Below are 24,695 nucleotides of genomic sequence, written 5' to 3'. Positions count from 1 at the left end.
TCTGACCAGGATCACAACAGAGGGTCCCAGACAGAGCTGGAGAAAAATGTAGAACAAAATTCTAACTCACAAAAAAAGGCCAGACTTACTGGCCTGACAGAGACTGGAGAAATCCAAGAGCATGGCCCCCGGACACTCTTTTAGCTCAGTAATGAAGTCACTCCCAAGGTTCAAAATTCAGCCAAAGATTAGACAGCCCCATAAAACAAAACAAGACTAATGGGGCACAACAGTCTAGGGACAAGGACTAGAAGGCAGGAGGGGACAGGAAAGCCAGTAATAGGGAACGCAAGGGAGAGTGTTGACATGTCGTGGGGTTGTTAACCATTGTCATAAAACAATATGTGTATTAACTGTTTAATGAGAAACTATTTGTTCTGTAAACCTTCATCTAAAGTGCAATTAAAAAAAAAGTCAGACACTGGTGTTTATAAATTAGTGGACTCTTACAGACCAGTGGAAGAGGTAGGCTTTTTGCTATGGAAATTGGGCTAGGTCAGATAGCTTAAGATGCCTAAGGAATATTTTAATGGAAATCTGAAGGAAGAGTTGGAGTTAGCTTTGGGGGTGGAGGTTGGAATGAACGAACATTTCCAGTCATAAGAAATTGCCTGTGCAAAAGACTGGATGGAAAAAAAGGGCTTAACACATTTCCAGTACTGAAAGAAATCCAGTACAGCTGGAGGGCCATGAGCAAAGCGAAGAGTGAGGTGAGTGAACTGGGGTCAGAGAGGGAAAACAACATGAATAGATTTGAAATTGAGAACATCACTCTGACTGTAGGACAGTGAGTGGAGTGATGGGGGCCACTAGTGAAAGTGGAATACTAGTGTTTACGGTAGTCTAGGTGAATGATCTTTCTGGTGTAAACTAGTGCTGATAGTTAAGCTAGTAGCCTGATCTGAGAAATATTTAAAACCAAACCAAACCCATTGCTGTCAAGTCAATTCCAACTCACAGCGGCCCTATAGGACAGAGAAACTGCCCCATAAGGTCTCCAAGGCTGTAACTCTTTATGCAATCAAACTGCCACATCTTTCTCCCGTGGAGTAGCTGGTGGGTTCGAACTGCCAACATTCTAGTTACCAGCCAAACTCTTAACCACTGCTCCACCAGAGCTCCGAGGGATATTTAGGATGTAGAATATTGAAGATTTAGGCTTGGTTGGATGTTAGGGTTGAAAGAGAAAAAGGGATCAAAGATAACTTCTGGTTTTCTGGCTTGAGCAATTAGGTAGTGACATCATTTACTGAAAAGAACCAGTGAAAGAGGAATAGGTTTGGGGGTGAGGGAGATAATTCAGTTTGGGACATAATCAGTTTGCGATATCTATGAGACATTCAAGTAGAGACAACAAGTAGGCAGTTGGACATAGGAGTTTGGAACTCAGTGGACAAGTCTGGGTGGTGGTGCTTGTGTACTTCTGAAAAAAGGTACTTTTATTTTCTATTACTCTCCTTGTAGGTAACATGTTTGTAACTTCAAAGTTATGTACAAATGTTATCTAGTTCTTTTTGATAGCTTCTGCCGAGACTAAACTTGTACCATCCTAGATACATTCTTAAGCATCTCTGGTGAAAGCTGTTCTACACCCTCATTTGTATCTCTGATTTCCATAGTCAAAGATCATTCTCATAATACTTGTTTCGGGTAATATGAAGTGTTATGACTAATTTTATTTTGACTTTCTACAATTAGTTATAAATTTAATGAAGGTTATAATATAGATGGTAATTGAAGCCATGGGAGTAGATAAGCTCCCCCCAGCTTTCTGGCTTTAGAAACTGTGGGGAAGACTGGAGAAGGAATACGCTGTTTGGGAATGGAACTTAGGAATCCTGTTCAGGGTTGTTAAGCTGGAGATGCCTATAAAGGAACCTTAAATAGGTAGTAAGATATATGAGACTGGGATGTCTGGGTTGTTGTTGTTATGTGCCATCAAGTCACTTCCGACTCATAGCGACCCTATGTACAACAGGTCAAAATCCTGCCCGGTCCCGTGCCAAACTCACAATTGTTGCTATGCTTGAGCCTATTGTTGCAGCCACTGTGTCAGTCCATATCGTTGAGGGTCTCCCTCTTTTTCGCTGACCCTCCATTTTACCAGGCATAATGTCCTTCTCTAGGGACTGGTCCCTCCTGAAAACTGTCCAAAATGCATGAGACAAACTCTTGCCATCCTTGTCTCCAATGAGCATTCTGGCTGAACTACTTTCAAGACAGATTATTCGTTATTTTGACAGTCCATGGTATATGTCTGGGTTGGTAATGCAATTGTTTTGTAAAGTTGTGCCAGCCTTTATTAACACACTGTCCAGGAGTGTGTTCTATTTGCTATGACTGCTCTGGAGAGGGCTGACCCCTGGGTCCATGAGGGTCAATTTTAAGGGTTCTTTTCTCTTCTGTAGAATGACTGTTCAGATGGTGTGGTCTGCTACATGAACTACAGTGTCATGGTCACTCCACCTGAGATGACCACTTTTTGAAGGCATTTTCAACATGCCAATCGTCATTCTCTAAGAGAATGAATAATTTTGCTTATGGCTCCTCACAGCTGCCATTGATATTCAGGTGAATGTAGACAAGGTGGCCCAGCTCACCTAAGGGTGGGACTCAGTTTGACGATTGACTTTGACTACTCCTGGATACTGCAGGTGGACCTCACAGTTACTATGGGCAGTATCTCCTTGTAGGCAAATCCATTCCCAGAACTGTCCCTCTCACAGGAAAGAATATTACAGGACTGTGACCCTTCAGAACTTGGACCCTCTTTATGGAATGGTTCCTGGGGTTGTCATCAAACCAAAAACCAAAGCCACTGTGTCAATTCTAACTCACAGTGACCCTATAGGACAGAGTAGAACTGCCCCATAGGGTTTTCAAGGCTGTAAATGTTTATGGAATCAAACTGCCACATCTTTCTCCCATGGAGTGACTGGTGAGTTAGAACCACCAACCTCTTGGTTGGCAGCCGAACACTTTAACCACTGCACCACCAGGGCTCCAGAGCTTTCATAACCAGGCTGAATTGTCTAATACATGTGAGTCTGGGAAAAATTGTCGTACCATTCTTGAAACAGAGGGCTGATGGGGTAACAAAACAAAAATAGTCAAAAGCAATTGGCTTAGGAGAAGTATGAGAATTGAACACTGTGTTGATTCTAGATTGAAAATAAAAATGCTATAAAGAACATCGTCAGTGAAATTTGAACATGAACTGTACGTTAGATAATAATATACCACCAAGAAAGCAATGCCAGGAGCAGAGCGCGTCCATTGGATCTGAGGTTCCTGCACTGAGAAGCTCCTAGACCAGGGTAAGATTAGGGCCAAGGACCTTCCTCCAGAGTCAACAGAGAGAGAAAGCCTTCCCCTGGAGCTGGCACACTGAATTCAGACTTCTAGCCTCCCAGACTGTGAGAGAATAAATTTGTTTTTGTTAAAGCTATCTACTTGTCCCCCAGGCATCTGTCAGTTTCATACTGTGGGGCTTGCATGTTGCTGTGATTATGGAAGCTATGCCACCAGTATTCAAATCCCGGCAGGGTCATCCATGGCGGACAGGTTTCAGCTGAGCTTCCAGGCTAAGACACACTAGGAAGAAGGACATGGAAGTCTACTTCTGAAAAAGAATTAGCCAGTGAAAACTTTATGAATAGCAGTGGAACATTGTCTGATATAGCACTGGAAGATGAGCCCCTCAGGTTGGAAGACGCTCAAAAAACAACTGGGGAAGAGCTGCCTCCTCAAAATAGAGTCTACCTTAATGACGTGGATGTAGTCAAGCTTTTGGGACCTTCATTTGCTGATGTGGCACGACTTAACATGAGAAAGAACAGCTTCAAATATTCCATTAATAATTGGAACATGGAATGTATGAAGTATGAATCTAGGAAAATTGGAAATCGTCAAAAATGAAATGGAATGCATAAACATCTGTATCCTAGGCATTAGTGAGCTGAATGGACTGGTATTGCCCATTTTGAATCGGACAATCATGGTCTACTATGCCAGGAATGACAACTGGAAGAGGAATGGCATTGCATTCATCATCAAAAAGAACATTTCAAGATTTATTCTGAAGCACAACGCTGTCAGTGATAGGATAATATCCGTGCACCTACAAGGAAGACCAGTTAATATGACTATTATTCAAATTTAGGCACCAACCACTAAGGCCAAAGGTGAAGAAATCAGAGATTTTTACTAACTTCTGCAGTCTGAAATTGATCGAACATGCAATCAGGATGCATTAATAATTACTGGTGATTGGAATGTGAAAGTTGAAAACAAAGAAGAAGGATTGGTGGTTGGAAAATAAGGCCTTGGTGATAGAAATGATGCCGGAGGGTGCATGATAGAATTTTGCAAGACCAACAACTTCTTCATTGCAAATACATTTTTCCAACAACATAAACAGCAAGTATACACATAGACCTTGCCAGATGGAATACACAGTAATCAAATCGACTACACTGTGGAAAGAGATGATGGAAAAGCTCAATATCATCAGTCAGAACAAGGCCACAGGCCAACTGAGGAACAGACCATCAATTGGTCATATGCAAGTTCAAGTTGAAACTGAAGAAAATTAGAAGAAGTCCACGAGAGCCAAATACGACCTTGAGTATATCTCACCTGAATTTAGAGACCATCTCAAGAATAGATGTGACACGCTGAACACTAATGACTCAAGACCAGACAAGTTGTGGAATGACGTCAAGGACATCACACATGAAGAAAGCAAGAGGTCATTAAAAAGACAGGAAAAAAAGAAAAGACCAAAATGGAAGTCAGAAGAGACTCTGAAACTTGCTCTTGAATGTTAAGTAGCTAAAGCAAAAGGAATAAATGATGAAGTAAAATAGCTGAACAGAAGATTTCAAAGGGCGGCTTGAGAAGATAAGGTAAAATATTATAATGACTTGTGCAAAGACCTGGAGATAGAAAACCAAATGGGAAGAACACGCTCGGCATTTCTTAAGCTGAAAGAACTGAAGAAAAAATTCAAGCCTTGAGGTGCAATATTGAAGGATTCTACGGGGAAAATGTTAAACAATGCAGGAGGCATGAAAATAAGATGGAAGGAATACAGGGTCACTGTACAAAAAAGGATTGGTCGATGTTCAACCATTTCAGGAGGTAGCACATGATCAGGAATCAATGGTACTGAAGGAAGAAGTCCAAGCTGCACTGAAGGAATTGGGAAAAAACAAGGCTCCAAGAATTGACAGAATACCAACTGAGACGTTTCAGCAAACAGATGCAGCACTGGAAGTGCTGACTCGTTTATGCTAAGAAATTTGGAAGACAGCTACCTGGCCAACTGACTGGAAGAAATCCATAAAATTTATGCCTATTCCCAAGAAAGGTGATCCAACCGCATGCAGAAATTATTGGACATTATCATTAATATCACAGGCAAGTAAAATTTTGCTGAAGATTTTTCAAAAGCGGCTGCAGCAGTTTGTCAACAGGGAACTTCCAGAAATTCAAGCCGGATTCAGAAGAGGACGTGGAACGAGGGATATCACTGCTGACGTCAGATGGATCCTGGCTGAAAGAAGAGAATACCAGAAAGATGTTTACCTGTATTTTATTGACTATGGAAAGGCATTCAACTATGTAGATCATAACAAATTATGGATAACATTGAGAAGAATGGGAATTCCAGAACATTTAATTGTGCTCATGAAGAACCTGAACATAGATCAAGAGGCAGTTGTTCAAACAGAACAAGGGGATACTACGTGGTTTAAAGTCTGGAAAGGTGTGCAGCGGGGTTGTATCCTTTCACCATACCTATTCAATCTGTATGCTGAGCAAATACTCTGAGAAGCTAGCCTATATGAAGAAGAATGGGGCATCAGAATTGGAGGAAGACTCATTAACAACCTGTGACATGCAGATGACACAGCCTTGCTTGCCGAAAGTGAGGACTTGAAGCACTTACTGATGAAGATTAAAGATCACAGCCTTCAGTACAGATTACACGTGAACATAAAGAAAACAAAAATCCTCACAACCAGACCAATAAGCAACATCATGATAAACGGAGAAAAGATTGAAGTTGTCAAGGATTTCATTTTACCTGGATCCACAATCAACACCCATGGAAGCAGCAGTCAAGAAATCAAACGATGCATTGCACTGGGCAAATCTGCTGGAAAAGATTTCTTTAAAGTTTTGAAAAGCAAAGATGTCACCTTGAAGACTAAGGTGTGCCTGACCCAACCCATGATATTTTCAATCGCCTCATATGCATGTGAAAACTGGACAATGTATAAGGAAGACCGAAGAAGAATTGACACCTTCGAATTGTGGTGTTGGCGAAGAATATTGAATATACCATTGATTGCCAAAAGAACGAACAAATCTTTCTTGGAAAAAGTACAACCAGGATGCTTTTTAGATGCAAGGATGGCAAGACTAAGTCTCACATACTTTGGACATGTTATCAGGAGGGATCAGTCCATGGAGAAGGACATCATTCTTGGTAAAGTGGAAGGTCAATGATACAGAGGAAGACCCTCAACAAGATGGATTGACACTGTGGCTGCAACGATGGGCTTAAGCATAGCAACGATTGTGAGGATGGTGCAGGATAAGGCAGTGTTTTGTTCTGTTGTACATGGGGTCACTATGAGTTGGAGCCAAGTCGACAGCACCTAATGATAAAACATTAGATAATAATATCGGATCAATTCTAAACCCACCACACCTGATCATTTAACTATATTTATCCAAGAATATCTACCTATTCCCAGGAGATGCAGAGGGTAGTATCCAGGGTAAAAGGGTCATGATGTCTGAAACTTACTCTCAAACATCCCGGGAATACAATGATGATAATGATAACTGTGTTTGTGTATTGGGGGTGGTGGTGGTAACGTATCAAATATGGCAAAATGTTAATATTAATGAATCTAGGTGAAGAGTAAGAGTTTGCTACACTATGTTTGAAATTCTTCTGTATGTTAGAAAGTTTTTCAAAATTAAATGCTAGAGGCTAAAACTAAAAAAAAAATCTGGCATAGGAAGCCAAGAAACCTAGGTTTAGGAAGCAGAGAAGAAGAGTCTAATGAAAACATGGAGGGGTCTGGGGCAACTGCCCAGAGTACGTGTTCTCTGCTTTTTGTCTTGATATATCAGGAAGGGAGTTGGCTGTGAGTGAGCCAAGACCCGAGGCAGCTCAGAATTGAATCACTTGTGGGGGTGCAGTTAGGTGGGTTGTCTCACAGTCTACTAGTGAGAGTAGAAATTAATATGTTTTTCCAAATTCTTTTTCAGAATGGTTGTATCAGGAGTGTTAACTTGTCCATGCCATTTTTTATATATAATTTCATTTCTCATTGTTAATATGTGTAATATACACATACACAGCTCAAAGCACAAGCACACACTCTCCCTGGGTATGTATGCACCTAGAAATAAAACTTTTTGAGTTATCTCCTTATAGGTGGTCATTAAAGCCAAGAGAAAGAACAAAGTGCAAAGATCAAGGGGTCTGCAGTAGAATGCTAAAGAGTCCATTAGCAGAGGAGGCTAAGAAGGAATCCTTAAGAGGGACAGAAAGAGTTGACAGCATAAAAGTCAAACAGAAGAAAATGTTTCAAGGAGAAGGGAGTGGCCCACAGTCTAGAGCTTTCCTGACCAATTGGATAGTACAAATATTCAACATTTTCATCATTGCAGAAACTTCTGTTGGACAAAGCTGATCTAAAAATCAAGCAAGATTAAAGGGTCCAGTGGAACTTGGTGACATGGAGGTCACTGGTGATCTTGATGAGAGCCATTTCAATGGAGTGGTGGGAGCAGAAGCCAGAGTGAGAAGTTAGTGGAGATGAGGAAATGGAGGGAACAAGCTTAGACAACTTCTTCAAGAAGTTTGACTGTGAAATAGAAACCAGATCTTGTGTAATTGCTAAAAAAAAGAGGCTGGATGGGGATATTTTAAGATGGGAAATTTGAACTATTACAGAGATTGTAGATTTAAGTGAGAGGGTAAATAATCCTTAACGTGGGGTCCCTGAGACACTAGAGAGGTTGAGACTCAGAGCTTGGGTGATGGAACTGGTGGTAGAAAGGAGGTATTCGCTTTCATTTTACTGGGAGAAAAGAGTGGGCAGAACTACAATGTAGGTTTGTAGATTTGGTGACAGGATGGTTAGGGAATTTCTATATGAGGTTTTCAATTTTATGTGAATTAGAAAGTGAGCTCATTTGCTGGGTATGTGGGGCAGAGTGGCTATAGGATAAGGGGGTATGAAGAGAATGAAGGCTTGAAATAACTTCTGTAGACAGGAGAGAAAATTTTCTAGAACCATGGTTCTCATACTTGAGTGTGCATCAGAATCCCCTGGAAGGCTTGTTAACACACAGAGTGCTTGGTCCTACCCTCAGAAGTTCTGATTCAGTAGGTCTGGGTGGGCTGAAAATTTGCATTTCTAGTAAACTCCCAGGTGATACTAATGCTGCTGTTACAGGGAACTCACTTGGAGAACCACTGGGTTTGCCAAGAAACACTGAAGTTGGAAACCATAAATATTGATGGTGATGGCAGAGCAGGGTGTGAGAAGAGTCAAGAAGGTTTGGAATCACAGAGAATGAGAGAGAGAGCTGACTAGAGTGAGATTGTTGGTATAAAGAGGATATTAAATTGGAAGTTTTGACTGAAGCACCAAGATACAATAGATATTGAAGTGATTGGTGAGACAAGCCACACTGGATGAATTTCAAAGTAAAGAACCAATAATTGGTTTCAAAACTCTTAAATCTTTCATCCACAGTAAAAGTAAAAAGGGCCTGGTCGTTGGAGATTAGGGGAGGATCTATGAGGAAGATTTCTTTCAAGAGGGCTGTGCTCTGAGCCCCCAACCCCACAAGAAGGAGGGGTGGAGGTTGCTTCTCCCTCCACATCAAGTCAGGAAAGAGGAACTTCAAGGGACTACGTAGAGAGCTTGGTATATGTCCCCTGTAATTGCAGAGACATTGCAAAATGGTGTCTGGCTCTCCCCTGGAAAATGCTCCAATGGCAGAGCAAAAGAAAATTACTGCTTTGTTGGTATATGCCAACACTTCCAGAAGCTGTGAGTGTACCCCATGGACCAGATAAGGACACATATGCATGAGAGAGCCACAGGTTAGTGGCCCTCTGCAATGTGGGATCTCAAGAAGAAACCACAAAAACATCCAAGAAGGAGTCAACTTTAAACCCCTGCTGGGCCCAGACAGTGAAAAGCCAACTTACAACTGTATCAGTCAAGAAAGAACTTTCCTGTCTCCCTTCCCTTTCTTCCCTTTCTTCTCCTTGCTTTGCCTCTGAACTAGGGTTGCCAGATATACCAAAAAACGACCAAATCCATTGCTATCGAGTCGATTCCAACTCATAGCAACCCTATAGGACAGAGTAGAATGGCCCCATAGAATTTTTCCAAGGCTGTAATCTTTATGGAAGCAACTGCCACATGTTTCTCCCACAGAGCTTCTGGCAGGTTCAAACAGCTGACTTTCAGTTAACAGCCGAGCGCTTTAACCACTGTGCCACCTGGGCTCTTTGCCAGATATAGCAAATAAAAATAAAGGATGCCCAGTTAAATTTGAATTTGAAATAAATAATGGATGCTTTTTTAGTGTAAGTACATTCTGTGTAGTGTTTGGGACTACTTATACTAAAAATTTATTCTTTGTTATTTCAAATTTAACTGAACATCCTCTATTTTATCTGGCAACCTTACTCTGAACAGGGTCAGAAATTGTAGTTAGTAAGATGGGAGAAGGGCTGGAGGTCTAAGGTAGGGAGAGAGAGAAGAACCATGGTCCATTTACCAGCATTAGGTACTTCACCTGTAGTGAGTTCCAGAAGGAGTAGATCTAACTATGATTTCAGTTGAAAGCAGGGCTTTGAATCAGTTCTTCCCAGTTCAATCATGGCTGAGGAAGCAACACTGGAACAGGCCCTAATTTTTAAAATGTGGGTGAACTGGAACCATAACTGGAACAGAAAAAATTACAGGTCGAAGCCCTGCTAGAAACTTAATCTCCCTCTTAGAAAACAAGAGCACCATACGCATTGCACAACAACCAAATCTCTTGCCCGTCAGATTTTGTGCAGATTCGGAAACATGGTGCTCCACTCAAAGATGGTGGCCCACCATGCCACTTGGAATGTGTGTTTTTCTTCTCAGTCCTGGCAATAATCCAATCTCATGCATCAAGCTCCTGAAAGAGCTCAGTATGCCTTTTCTGAGTTTCCCTTTCCAGGGCTTCTACCTGTAATTTTTCCTGTTCCAGTTATGGTTCTGAATCATCCAAATTTGAAAATTTGAGTCTGTTCTGGTTTCGCTTCATCAGCCATGACTGAACTAGTCCCAACTGGTTTGAAGCCCTGGTTGAAAGCTTTTATTATTACATGGGACAGGAATTCTAAGCAACCACTTAAAACTGGTTTTGTTCCCTAAAGAGGCAGGAATGGGGCAGTGGAAGACAACAATGAAGGTGATTTATGATTTCATCCCATGACTTCTGTTAGATCAATTTACTGGTTATACTTGTATATGCAAACAAAATAAGTATGGAAGCCTCTCTATCAAACTGCTAACAGTGCTGATTTCTGGCACCACAGTGGGACTTTTAATTTCAATTCTCTTCAGTTTTATTTAGTTTGAATTATTATATGAATTACTTTGATAATCAAAATCAATAAAGATATTTTTAAACTTGTTTTTTTTACTTAGTATTTTGTGAATTTCTTTCCATGTTAATATGCTTCTCCAAAATAGTTTTTATAACAGTATAGTATCTCATTATGTAACTGTACCATAAATTATTCAAGTCCCTGATTTAGGTTGTCTTCAGTCTTTTATGAATACAAATAATATTGCAGTGAAATCCTTTTAGTTTAATATTTATGCACATCTTTAATCATTTCCACAGAATACACTCCTAGAAATGGAATAGCTGCATACTTTCAAGCCTGACAAAATTTCCTCCAGAAAGGGTATCTAGCTACCTCAAGTCCACTACAGGTAATTATCATTATGTATCGCGTTGTTTTGATTGTCATTTCTTTTATTATTAGTGAAGATGAATATTTCCTCAAATGTTTCTTGACCTTTTATATTTTCATATTAGTCTGATGGGTGCTCTAACAGATGGATATTAAATTGATGGACGCAAGCAGGGTCGTGGTGAACATTTTGTTGACTTTTTTCAACTCTGGCACTCCCAACACACACACATACACACACACACACGTTCTGTGATCTACAAGGTCAATAAATGCTGGTTGAATGAATGAGTACATAAATGAGTTAATTATTTAAAATATCTGTCCCAATGTGATGGTTAAGATTGTGTGTCAACTTGGCTGGGCCATGATTCTCAGTGTTTTAATGTAATCACTCCCATGATTGAATATACTGTGAGTAGCCAATCAGATGAAAGGGAGTCTCCTTGAGGGTGTGGCCCACATCTGTATATAAGCAGACGTTCTGGCTTTTTGCTCTCTCTCGATCCTGCGGCTGCTTCCTGTCGTCTCATCTCCCGTTCTTGGGACTTGAGCTGTCAGCTTATCTGCTAACCTGAGATTCGTCGATCTGCACAGCCTGTGAGCGGGAGCCCTGCTCTCCGACCTGCCGATCTTGGGCTTGCCAGCTTCTGCAGCTGTGTGACTTGGGAGAGGCCTCTACCCTGATCCACGGACTTGGGACATTCTAGCCTCTACAATCATGTGAGCTGTTTCCTTGATATAATCTCTCTCTTTCTCTCTCTCTCTCTATATATATATTTATACACTTTACTGGTTTTGCTTCTCTAGAGAACCCAGCCTAAGACACCCAACAAAATAATTCTGAAAGAACATTCTACATCCTACTTTGGTGAGTAGTGTCTGGGGTCTTAAAGCTTGCGAGTGGCCATCTAAGATACAGCTATCAGTCTCTTCTAGTCCAGAGCAAAGGAGAGGGGAAAAACTATTATTTGTATTCATAAAAGACTCAAAGGAACAATTAGTCCAAAGGACTAATGGACCCCATGAACCACAGCCTACATGATCCCGAGACCAGAAGAACCAGATGGTGCCCGGTTACCACTGCTAACTGGGATTACAATAGAGGGTCCCGGACAGAGCAGGAGAAAAACGTAGAACAAATGATCAAATTCGCAAAAAAGACCAGACTTTCTGTATGACAGAGACTGGAGGAACCTTCAAGACTGTTGCCCCCGGACACCCTTCTAACTCAGAATTAAAATCACTCCCAAAGTTCACCTTTCAGCCAAAGATTAGACAGGCCTATAACAAACAATAACACACGTGAGGAACGTACTTCTTAGATCAATCAAGTATATGAGATCAAATGGGCAACACCTGCCCGAAAACAAAGATGAGAAGGCAGAAAGGGATAGGAAAACTGGCCAAATGGAACCAGGGAGCCCGGAGTGGAAAGGGAAAGGGGGAAAGTGCTCACACAGTGCAGGATTGCAACCAATTTGTGTATAAATTTTTGAATGAGAAACTAATTTGTTCTGTAAACTTTCACCTAAATCACAATAAAAAATGTATATATATATATATATACACATATGTGCACACACAATAAAAAATGTATATATATATATATATATACACACATATGTGTATATATATATATATATGGCCCAGGAAATCCCTTCTTAGGTATTTTGCTATCAACATTTTCAAGATTTATTTATTCACTCAACAAACATTTATTGAGTGCCTACATTATACCTGGCTCAATGCTAGTCCATTTAAAAATAATAATAAGCATTGGACATAATTTCAATCAATACAATAAAACTAGAGAATTGCAAACATTCCAGGAATATCTTGGCTTTCTAGCATCTTCTGAGGAATAAGCTTTTCTGGATTGGCAAATATTCTAGGTACTTCAGGATTTATACACAAACTTTATAATTTTAAATGGCTGTTGACAAAAAGATTCCTACAAGGTACTATATGCTTCCCTGCTTTCTTAAATATTGTGCTTATTGTGCTGTAGCTCCATAGACGTAACTGTAAATGGATAGGATGCAGGGATGAATGAATGAATTTGTCATCCTGCCCTGTTCATAGTAAATGTTCCTTCTGCTCCAGACTGTGAGACTGGATTGATTTTGACACCCTGAGAAATTTTTGGATGTCACTGTTTCTCAGCTCTGTGATCTGCTATTGCTGTCCCTGTCACCATCATCATGGCCACTCCATCACCACCTCTAGTCTCTGCTATTTCTGCTGCCAGTGATTCTTTACCTATTTCTTGGTTCTTCTGTCTCCTGTTGCTTCTCCAATGCTTCTTGGCTTTCAATTGTAAATAAGGACCTTTTATAGATATTGCCAACCACTAACAGTGGCACTTTCCTTTTGGTTGGCAACCCAAGCGATCACTTCACACTTGGGGTAATTTTCTAGGCTGTCCCTTTTGGCTGTTTTGTTTGATGCTGGATGTCAAGGGGTTGCTCTTTCATTACCAAAGATTTTTTTGAACTACTTCCAAGTCTATATACCTGAGGGTTCCAGAAGTCCAGATGCCACATAACAACTGTTTTGTAGTTTTGCTGGCATCATATGAATGTAAAGTTTTAGACATGAGGACCCCAACTATTAGCACTGGATGCACCAGTAGCTTTTAAAGGCTGGTTTGACAGATTTACAAGCCATTGATAGAATTTTCTGGAAGAAAGTTATTTCTGACATCACCTAATTCATGTTTTTTTAGTGGCTTGCTTTGAACCCATCAGTTCCACTGATGGATGAGAGCTTCTTTTCAGTCCCCAGGCTGCTCTGATAGTTCTAAGACTGCAGGGAAATGAATCTTAAATCTTTTTTGCCACAGGTTTGGAGTCTGTTTCTTAAGCAGATGAGGAGACTGCATTTTCTTACCAGTAAAGGAATCCTAAGGATCCCTAGTGTCGCAGTGATTAAGTTCTCGGCTGCTAACCGAAAGGTCAGGGGTTCAAACCCACCAGCCGCTCTGCAAGAGAAAGATGTGGCAATCTGCTTCCATAAAGATTACAGCCTTGGAAACCCTATGGGACAGTTCTATTCTGTCCTATAAGGCCACTATGGGTTGGAATCAGCTCCACAACACACAATAACAACCAACAACAAAGGAATCCTGATCCTGGACATGAAGTTGTAGCTAGGAAGAAAGAAAAGAACCAGAAAAATGTTTTTGATAGGGTCAGACACAAATGAGGCGAGTGGGAAGTAAAACTGTTTGGACTGTTAGAAGAAAATCCCCACTTTTGGAGGTCTTGGTGTCTTTGACCAGGAATTTTGGCAAATAAAATTCGAGCACGGTAAATTCTTAACAAAGTGTCTGAGTTTTGCCACTTTTCATGCCCCTTCGGTGTTGTTGAAACATCTCTTTCTTCTGACAATGTACTTACTCAGTTATGATGTGAGTGTGGGGGAGGGGGGCAGTTCAGAGAATGCTGTAGAGACTGCTGTGGGAAAATCCCGAAGTCTGAGATGAGTGGGGAAGGCAGAGGGAGGAGAAGAAGGAGGGGAGGGGCTTGCTTCTGCTAGAGTACTGCAGGCACAGTGAGGTAGTGGAAAAGATGAGGGGAAGTGCTTTCTGACAACCACAACCACTACCAAGACAACAAAGAGCAAAGTCTTTTCTTAGAGATTATTCCACCTGCCTTTGACATCGGCCACCACACATCTGGCTCACTGGTATTTCATTGAAATGGCCGCCTGTGTGCAGTTCAGGAAGGAAAATAGTGAAGTAGGTTTTGCCTCTTCCCTTTTACAGTAACCCCCAAAAGAGTGTACATTCGACAAGGACCAGTGTCTATTTGTGACTAGGAACCTTGGAGGCAAGATACAGCACCTAAGACCAAAGACCTTAATTTTGTCTCAAATTTTGGCTATACTGTTTCTATAGAGACCAAAGGGAAGCTTTGGCTCCCCCACTCAGCTATTAAACTTTAGTGCATTGAAAACTGTCTTCATGCTGTGATAGCCTTTCAGGGAGGAGAATAGGGTCTGAACTAATCCATGAAAGTTGTCATGCTATGAACTAGTAGTCAAGCTTTTTCTTTTCAATTGAATCTAAAACTATACTGTACTTCACACTTGATTGGTCCTTCAGATGGAAGGATTCAATATCCCTGCTGGAAATCAGCTCGTCTTCTTCACACAGTGTCGGTTGAACGCAAGAAGAACTTATTTCTGAGGCATAATTACCAGCTCTAACATATGAAAAATTGTAAGGATACTTAATTTTTTTATTTTTCTTCAATTTTGGTCAAAGATTTTAAAACGCTGACTTGGATTTCCCCCTTAGACAAAGCTTGTTTACTAGACTGTGTCTCCATGCTTGAGCTTGCTGTTTGTCAATAGCCGTTGGAATCTATACATGCTCACCAGCCTTTCTTTCCTCAGGATGATAGACAGACATACAGCATAAATGTATCGAGGACAAAAAATATCTTCTGAATGCAGCCGTCAGCGAGCCATTGAATGTCCTGTAGCAAAGGTAATGGGTCACTTATTTACCATGAAGACTGGGATGAGAACTCGAGGAATCTGAGTGGTGCCATGCCAATTGTCTGAAGGAAAGGACGCCTTTCCTTTCCCACTCAAAGAGTTAGCTTTGTTTGCGCATGTTTTAGATCAATAACTGGTAATAGTAAAGGCAGAACAAAAGCTCTAATAACCATGAGCCATCTGCAGTGTGAATTGACATTTCCCAAGTTAAACACTACCGTCTTGTGAATGAATACATACAGTGTATATGATTTTTTTTAATTGAAATAAATGTCCTGATCTATGTACACCAAAAGGGGGCACCAGGGTATTAAAGACGTTACAATGTTTTCGGAGGCTAAAAGTGAAATTGAGTCAAGTTTGGAGAGGTTTTTAGTGTAATTTATACGTACGTGATTTGGACACTTGTTATTCTAAAAAGTCGATTGGGCGATTTCAAGTATTTTGGTAAGACTATTTTGATATCTGAATAGAATTTTCTATTGGTATTGGGTGATTTCTCTGGAGTTTGATGGTGTAAGTGCGAAAAAACTCACTATATTTTAATTGATGAAAGATGATATAAAGATAAATCACATCTATGTCTCCTTAGAATGCTATCAAGATTAGTACTCATAGTATTTTTCATTGACATTTTGGTTGATTTTCTTTTAAAATAGATATTTGTCTCTTCTTTGTTGTATATGACACTTAGTAAACGTGAGAATATTTGTTTTTATGTATCTGTGTCTAGATGGGGAAATTCAGCATTCTGTATTGGCTTTTCTAAGAGAAAGATGCAAAAAGTGGGGATTTGCGGGCTATGACAAATAGTAGCTAATTTAGAGACAGGCTACCATAGCTCTCAGAATTCAGAAGGAATAAAGAAAGAGAATGGAAGGCATTTTCTGAAAAGATTTTCAGATTGCACATTTTGGTTAATGTTGTCTCATTTCAGTGATTCCAGTAAAATGACATTTAGTAGGAAATACATCAAGGAGACAAGTAGTTGCCTCCTCCGCGTTAATGTCACCTATGAGGAATAAAAACCAGTTCAATTTCTAATTTCATCAGTGATTGAGTAAGTGCTATTTGTGTTGTTTTTCCCATCACCTTGGCCCCGTGCCCCTTTCCCTCCCCTATGTGAAATAGAGACCTTTTATATGTAATCAAATCTGAACTGGTTGGTTAGCTAATAATTCCTCTTAAAAATGGAAATCAGTGGCTGCGTGATCCTGTTTCTTCTGTGTATCTGTACCGTTTCCAAAGATGGCTACAGTACAAACAAAATGGGTTGTCTTCGTATGGAACACATGTTTGTCCTTTTTATTTTTAGATGTCTGATCATAGCTTCTTAAAAAAAGGTAAAATGATAAATTTAGTTGAAATCGTGTTTTATAGTTTAATTTTTACTCAGCCTCAGGTCTTGCCATTATTTTATGCTTTGTGATGATTTATGGAATCGTATATGATGCAATACAAGGCAATTTACAAGCTGCTGTTACATCCCTGTAACTTTTATGAAATATGTGACTAATTAGTATATTGTTTAAGTGGGAGAATTAGATTTAAAAAAACAAATGTCTTTCAGGTTTATTTGAAACATATAGACTTTATTCAACTGAAATAATTATTCAGGTACAATAAATTGTTACGTGTAGTGCTGGAAGATAGCTGGAACTTTATTTTAAAATATGGCGATATCAAGACGGTTTTATGACTCTTATTTATTTGAAATAAAAATAGAATAGGATTATTGAATTTCATATCTTTTTATTATCAACAATGTAGTAATTAGCATGTATAGAAATGTCCACTTAGAGACAGGGGAGGAAAGTTACTGTTGCTTTTTGTTTGTTGAGGTTTGCCCCCACATGTATTGTAAAGGATGTTTAGCTTGATCGTGAAATATTTAAAATGTGGCCAACAAATACACTTTTCTATCTAACTGGATATTTTTTAAGTCGTGTTTTCTTTTTTTTTAAATTTAGTAGTTGTTTAGTTATTAATAATTGCACTATACTGCTTCTATTTTGAGAAATTATTGTTCCTTAGCGTCACTGAAAAAGAAAAATCCTGTTTTGGGGATGATGCATTGTAAAATTTTTATATACCAAAGATTATATAGATATTTAGATATTCATATATTTGTATGGATATTTTATTTCTCTGAGTGCACTTCAGGTCCTGCCACTTTGAGAAAGGGTCAATATGACTGATTAAATCAGATGGTATACATTTTTGGAATAGCAGAAAACCAGACTAGCCAAGGTCTGAAAATACAATTAATCACGATGTTGATGACCAGGGTTTTGTTGTAGCCTCAGTCTATGCTTTGGGAGTTCTTCCCTGGGGTTTAAAATATTGTTCTCTTTTGAAGGAATTTTCATATGGTGGTATTTGCCTGAGGTCAAAATGGTCAAAATGACAGGCTGTAGGTCATGTTTGGAGCTATACTTTTCAGTTCTTTGGCCTAGCATTTCTTAGGACAATATTTTACATCAATGGGCCATAAAGATTTTTTCTGACTTTAATTTTTTTCAGAAAGTCAATTTACTAATGCTTAAAAATTTGTCCCTCCACATGCTCAATGGCTTATTTTTGTGGTGTTTTCAAGTCACTTCTCTATGGAAGCAAATTAGTGGCCAAGTCGAGCTTATGAAAGAACCTGAAACAGAGAAAGGTCTCCAAAGGGGCTGTTCTCTTTTAGGAAAGCTATCTCCGGATTGAAAAAAGAAAAAAACTGAAATCACAGCTGTACAGTTCCCTGATCTGTTCCCTGGCACGATATGTTGGTTGAAAGCTCTGTAGAGAGGAGCTTCACGTTAAATTATATCATTTCTTTTTACAGATGATTTTCCTATGTAAGCATAATCTGTGACGGGTTTCAGTGACAAATTCTATTTTATTTTCCATAATCTAGCTGGATTTCTGTATGTGGAGCGAAAGGGACATTTTGGCCTCTTTGATTATAAAGACAGACCAGAAGTATAGAAAAATTGATCAAATTAGGGAGAAAAGAGTTTCAAAGCAAGTAATCAAAAAGCAAAATTTTAATTTCAAATGAAACTGCATTATTATCCAACCAGAGATTCTATCCAAGAATCTTACCAAAAACAGCAAATTTCAGAGACTGAAAAATATGCATCCTGACCAGATTCTTGTAGCACCTTCTAAAAGCTGTGTTTTGGTATTTGGGGCAGTGATCTTAAACCACTGAACCGAATTCGATGCTGGAAAAACCATAGAAAGCTACATGTTTTTCTCTAAAATAGACAAACAGGAGAGCTGAGATAAAACTTGAGAATTGCTCTGACTTGTCATTCAGCAGAGCTGCAATCTCTAAATTCACGATGGACTTTCAAGTTTAACTGGCCTTAATGCAGCTGTTTATTAGAAATTGCAGGGTTATTTGTCAGTGTTGCTTGAGTGATGTGATTAGGAAGAGAGATGTCCAGAATGGAATTAAAGAGGTGTTCAAAACTTCACAATTTGATGTGGAGACAATACCAATCTCTGTATTTATAAAATTGAGTTCTCTCAGTCTGAATAGTGAGAACAAAGGTGTTAATCTGGAGTTCTGAGAAAGGCCAATTATGCCCTCTGCATCAGATGGGGTCTAATATGATTCTAAATAATTGCCAAATTAGATGCACGTGAATGTCGTTTTGTTATTTACTCAAAATCCATTAACCCAGTGTTTATGTCATGTACAATAGGGTGCATTTGCACCTGATTAGCTCACCTATGGAGAAATGCTCCACCTCACCTTGCAAAAACATGGAGACATTTAGGATCTGTTTAAAACCATTGAGACTGTTGTTGTGTTTTAGAATGAGCTACTTAGACAAAGAAACCAAAGCTGGAATGTTTCAGGAGTCCCACACTTAATACTTAAAAAAAATCTTTCTTAACCATTGTGATGGTTAAGGTTGTGTGTTAACTTGGCTGGGCCATGATTCTCAGTGGTTTGGCAGTTATGTAATGATGTAGTTTGGCAGTTATGTAATGATGTAGTCATCTTTCATGATGTGATCTGATGTGATCAGCCAATCAGTTATAAGGGGAGTTTCCTCGGGGGTGTGGTCTGCATCCAATATATGTATGGACGTTCTGGCAAAGCTCACTTGCTTGCTCTGGATCCTGCATCTGGCTTGTCATCATCTGAACTCTGATTCTTGGAACTCAAGCCAGCTGCCTGCCATATTGCCTGCCAGTCTTGGGATTCTTCAGCCTCTGTAGTCTGTGAGCCAGTGGCCTGCCATCTGGACTGCTTGTCTTGTGTTCATCAGCCTCTGCAGCTACGCGAGTTAGGAGAAGCCTCCAGCCTGATCCACGGACTTGGGGCTTGCCAGCCTCTACAGTCACATGAGCCATTTCCTTTAGATAAATGTATCTCTCTCTGTCTGTCTGTCTGTCTCTCTCTATATATATATATACATGTGTTTCAGTGGTTTTGCCTCTCTAGAGAACCCAACCTAAGACATTTGGTATCAAGAGTTGTTCTAGAGAAACAAAATTGTAAGGGTGAGTTTTCTAAATTGGTTCTCAAATCTGACTAGTCTTAAGTGCGCTGATAACTCTGCCTCCAGTAGTAAAGAGGGGGCTGTTAATCCATGGCGTGAGGTGGCAATATTAATATGCAATATCACCACCAGTAAATCAAGTATTGATGAGAAGTGAGGCTCTGGGTGATTGCCTGTTTGATACTTTTCTACAATTTTGTCAGAATGAGAAATATAGGCAAGCTGGTTGGTTGGTCCTATTTTCACTAGACAAAGTGGTGAAAGAACGACATGAGCTCAGGGCTTCAGAATGACAGCTCAGGTGCCACCTAACAGACCTCAAAGTTGCCATTTGTGCCCTGAAAGAAAGCTTATTTCTTGTAGTAACAGAGCCAATATTGCCAAAAACCAAATCGAGAGTCTTATCGTAAGAGTGGCTGAATTACAATGCCAACTGAATTCCCAACCTGAAATTGTGTCTGAAGTTAAAGTGAGGGCATCGATTAGGAAGAAATGGGATCTTGAAACTTGGTATGGGGGCATATGGGTAGATAACCAGGAAGCTGGGGACACTGAGCTACTAAATCCTGTTGAATCATTCCTGCCAACAGAACCAGCCCTCTCACTCCCATTTGAAGAGATTACTCCATCTTTGTCTCCTAATCCACTGTCCCTAGTAAAACCATCAGCCCACCCCCATCTGATGAGATTAGCCCAACTGTGTCTGAAGAGCCTTTGAGATATCGCCAGGGGCACCATCTCAGTCATTGCCTGGGGCATCGCCTGGAGTAGATGCCTTACAAGACATTGCTGAATGTCACCAGGACCCACCCACACCTATTTTTGCTTCTGGACTTATTAAAAAAAAAATTGCCTTCGAGTCAGTTCCGACTCACAGCGACCCTATGGGACAGGGTAGAACTGTCCCATATGCTTTCCAAGGAGCACCTGGTGGATTCAAACTGCCGACCTTTTGGTTAGCAGCCATAGCTCTTAACCACTATGCCACCAGGGTTTCCTCTAGACCTATAACTAGACTTAATTCCCAGTGAGCCCCAAAAGATGAAGTACAAAGTGTGACCCAGGAGGAGGTATGCTATACTTCAAAAGAACTGCTTGACTTTTCTCATATGTACAAACAGAAACCTGGGAAATATATGTGGGAATGGCTATTAAGGGTGTGGGTTATTAAGGGTGTGATTATATACTGATTCATGGACTGTGGCCAATGATTTGGCTGGATGGTCAGGGGCTTGGAATGAACATGATTGGAAAATTGGTGACAAGGAGTTATGTGGATAGACCAATCTGAATGGAGCAAGGAAGTGAAGATATTTGTGTCTCATGTGAATGCTCACCAAAGGATGACTCCCACAGAGGATGATTTTAACAATCAAGTGGATAGGATGATGTGTTCTGTGGAAACCAGTCATCCTCTTTCTCTAGCTACTCTCATTATTGTCCAGTGGGCTCATGAACAACGTGACCATGGTGGCAGGAATGGCAGTTATGCATGGGCTCAGCAACATGGACTTCCATTCACTAAGGCCAACTTGGTGACAGCCACTGCTGAGCGCCCAATCTGCCAGCAACAAAAACCAACACTGAGTCCCTGATATGGCACCATTCCTCGAGGCAATCAGTCAGCAACTTAGAGGCAGGTTGATTACATTGGACTGCTTCCATCATGGAAAGGGCAGTGCTTCATTTTTACTGGGCTAAACACTTACTCTGGATATGGATTTGCCTTCCCTGCATACAGTGCTTCTGCCAAAACTGCCATCCATGGACTTACAGAATGCCTTATCCATCATCATGGTATCCCACACAGCATCCTCTCAGATCAAGTGACTCACTTCACAGCAAATGAAAGGCGACAATGGGCCCATGCTCATGGAATTCACTGATCTTACCACAATTACGGCACCAGCTAGGTGGTAATAACTTGCAGAGTTGGGGCAGTGTTCTCCAGGAGCCTGTATATGCTCTAAACTAAAGTCCAGTATATGGTGCTGTTTCTCCCATAGCCAGGATTCACAGTTCCAGGAATCAAGGAGTGGAAATGGGAGTGGCACCACTCACTATTACCCCTAGTTACCCACTTGCAAAATTTTTGTTTCCTGTCCCTGCGACCCTGTGCTCTGTGGGTCTAGAGGTCTTAGTTCCAAAGGAAGGAACACTCCCACTTGGAGACACAACATGGATTCCATTGAACTGGAAATTAAGAATGCCACCCAGCCACTTTGGGCTCCTTGTGCCTCTGGAACAACAGGTAAAGAAGGGAGTTACCATACTGGCTGGTGTGATTGAACTTGACTACCAGGGGGAAATCGGATTGATGTTGCATAATGGAAGTTAAGAAGAGTATGTCTGGAATACAGGAGATCCCTTAGGATGTCTCTTAGTACTACCATGCCCCGTGATTAAAGTCAATGGAAAACTACAGCAACCCAATTCCAACACGACTACTAATGGCCCAGACCCTTCAGGAATGAAGGTTTGGGTCACCCCACCAGGCAAAGAACCATGACCAGTTGAGGTGCTTGCTGAAGGTAAAGGGAATACGGAATGAGAGGTGGAAGAAGGTAGTTCTAAATACACTATGACCACGTGACCAGTTGCAGAAATGAGGACTGTAATTGTTTATGAGTATTTCTTCTTTGTATGTGTGCATCAAATATTTTTGTTTTCTTCACTTATAAAATATAAGATAAATGGGGCTAGTGCGTTTTTGGTTGTACACATGTTAGTTGTATCATGCTAGATGCAAGTATGACTTTGAATTGTCTTTATTTAGAGATTGTGTATGGTTTAAGGAGATGTGTACAGGTGCCAAGTTGACAAGGGGTGGACTGTGATGGTTAAGGTTGTATGTCGCCTTGGCTGGGCCGTGATAATCAGTGGTTTGGAAGTTATATAATGATGTAGTTTGACAGTTATGTAATGATGTAATTTGACAGTTATATAATGATGTGAAATCCTCCATCATGATGTGATCTGATGTGATCAGCCAATCAGTTGTAAGGGGAGTTTCCTCAGGGATGTGACCTGCATCCAATATATATATGAACATTCTGGCAAAAGCCTCTTACTTGCTCTGGATCCTGCATGTAACTTGTCATCATCTGACCTCTGGTTCTTGGGACTTGAGCCAGCTGACTGCCGTATTGCTTGCCAATCTTGGGATTCTTCAGCCTCTGCAGCCTGTGAGCCAGTGTCCTGCCTTCTATACTGCCAATCTTGAGTTCATCAGCCCCTGCAGCTATGTGAGTCAGGAGAAGCCTCCAGCCTGACACCTGACCCATGGACTTGGGACTTGCCAGCCTCTAAAACCATATGAACTGTTTCCTTGAGATAAATCTCTCTCTCTCTCTATTTGTATATGTTTCACTGATTTTGCTTTTCTAGAGAACCCAGCTTAAGACAACCATTTTCATATTTTTAGTCTCATAAGATTCCTTATCATCATCTGAGAAAGTAGACATTTATCCTCATTTCCCAGTAGAGGAAACTGAGTCCCAGAGAAGTCAAATGACTTTCACTAAGTCACATGGCCAGTTAGTTGCAAAAATCTGACTACAACCCAGTCAGTGTGACTCTGTAAAAGTAGACATTCTAAACTGGCAGCCTGCAGACTTCTGCAGTGGGCTCACCAGTATTCCTTGTTTGGCCCTTTCACGGTGTTAGCAATTTATTTTAAAATTAGTTGCTAGCATTTGAACATTGAGAGAGATTTCACATAGAAAAACCAGGATTTCAAGATTTTGAGGGGAGACTCAAAAGATTTGGCTGCTGTGTGGATAATTGTTTCTGCATGACAGGCCTCCACTTGGGTTGAGTCATGGCTGTCCCTGCCACAGCATGAGCCTTCTCCACTTTGCCACAGCCTCCATCAGGTCTGCCTTGTAACTTGCCTGGGTCCTGTGAGCATTTGAGTTTCAAATCAAGCCCCCATACTAAACCCGTTGCCGTCGAGTCGATTTCGAATCATTGTGACCCTATAGGACACAGTAGAACTGCCCCATAGGGTTTCCAAGGCTGAAATATTTATGGAAGCCGACTGCCACATCTTTCTTCTGCAGAGCTGATAGTAGGTTTCAACCACCGACCTTTAAGTATCAGTCCTTTGTGGGTACCAGGCTCCATTTTAAACAAGAAAAAAAAAGTTTACAGAGTCCTGGTCTAGATCTCTGCCTTCCACACCAGACAGAGAGATCTTCAGGGGCAAGCATAGTGTGCCATTCCTCACAATGACTGGCACACTGAGTGTGCTCTCAGGAAATAGCTGGTATAAGGAGGGTCTTATCTCTAGAGTTATCATTCTGCTAATCAGTCGGGAAGTTCTATAACTTGGATTTTGAGAAGAGAATCAACTTCATCAGACTTCCAAATTACAAATCTTATTAATTCTCACTTGAAAGAAAAATAAAGATATGTATTTTTCTTATTTGATCTGGAGGCTGCATCTATAAAATCCCAAACACCTGTGGGAAAAGTGCATCATTCAGCGGACGCTCAGGATGTGTCTAAAAAAAACCAAACAAACACAAGCCAGTTGCCCTGGAGTCAATTCCCACTCATGGTGACCCCGTGTGCACTCCATAGCAATCTTTTTCCATACAAAAATTTATACATACGGAGTTCTGGCAAAATGGTGCTCTAGGCAGAAGCACCATGCCGTCCCTCCACAGCAAAGA

This window comes from Trichechus manatus, unplaced genomic scaffold (assembly GCF_000243295.1).
Source record: "Trichechus manatus latirostris isolate Lorelei unplaced genomic scaffold, TriManLat1.0 scaffold00079, whole genome shotgun sequence".
NCBI lineage: Eukaryota > Metazoa > Chordata > Mammalia > Sirenia > Trichechidae > Trichechus > Trichechus manatus.
This window is presented reverse-complemented; position numbering follows the sequence as displayed.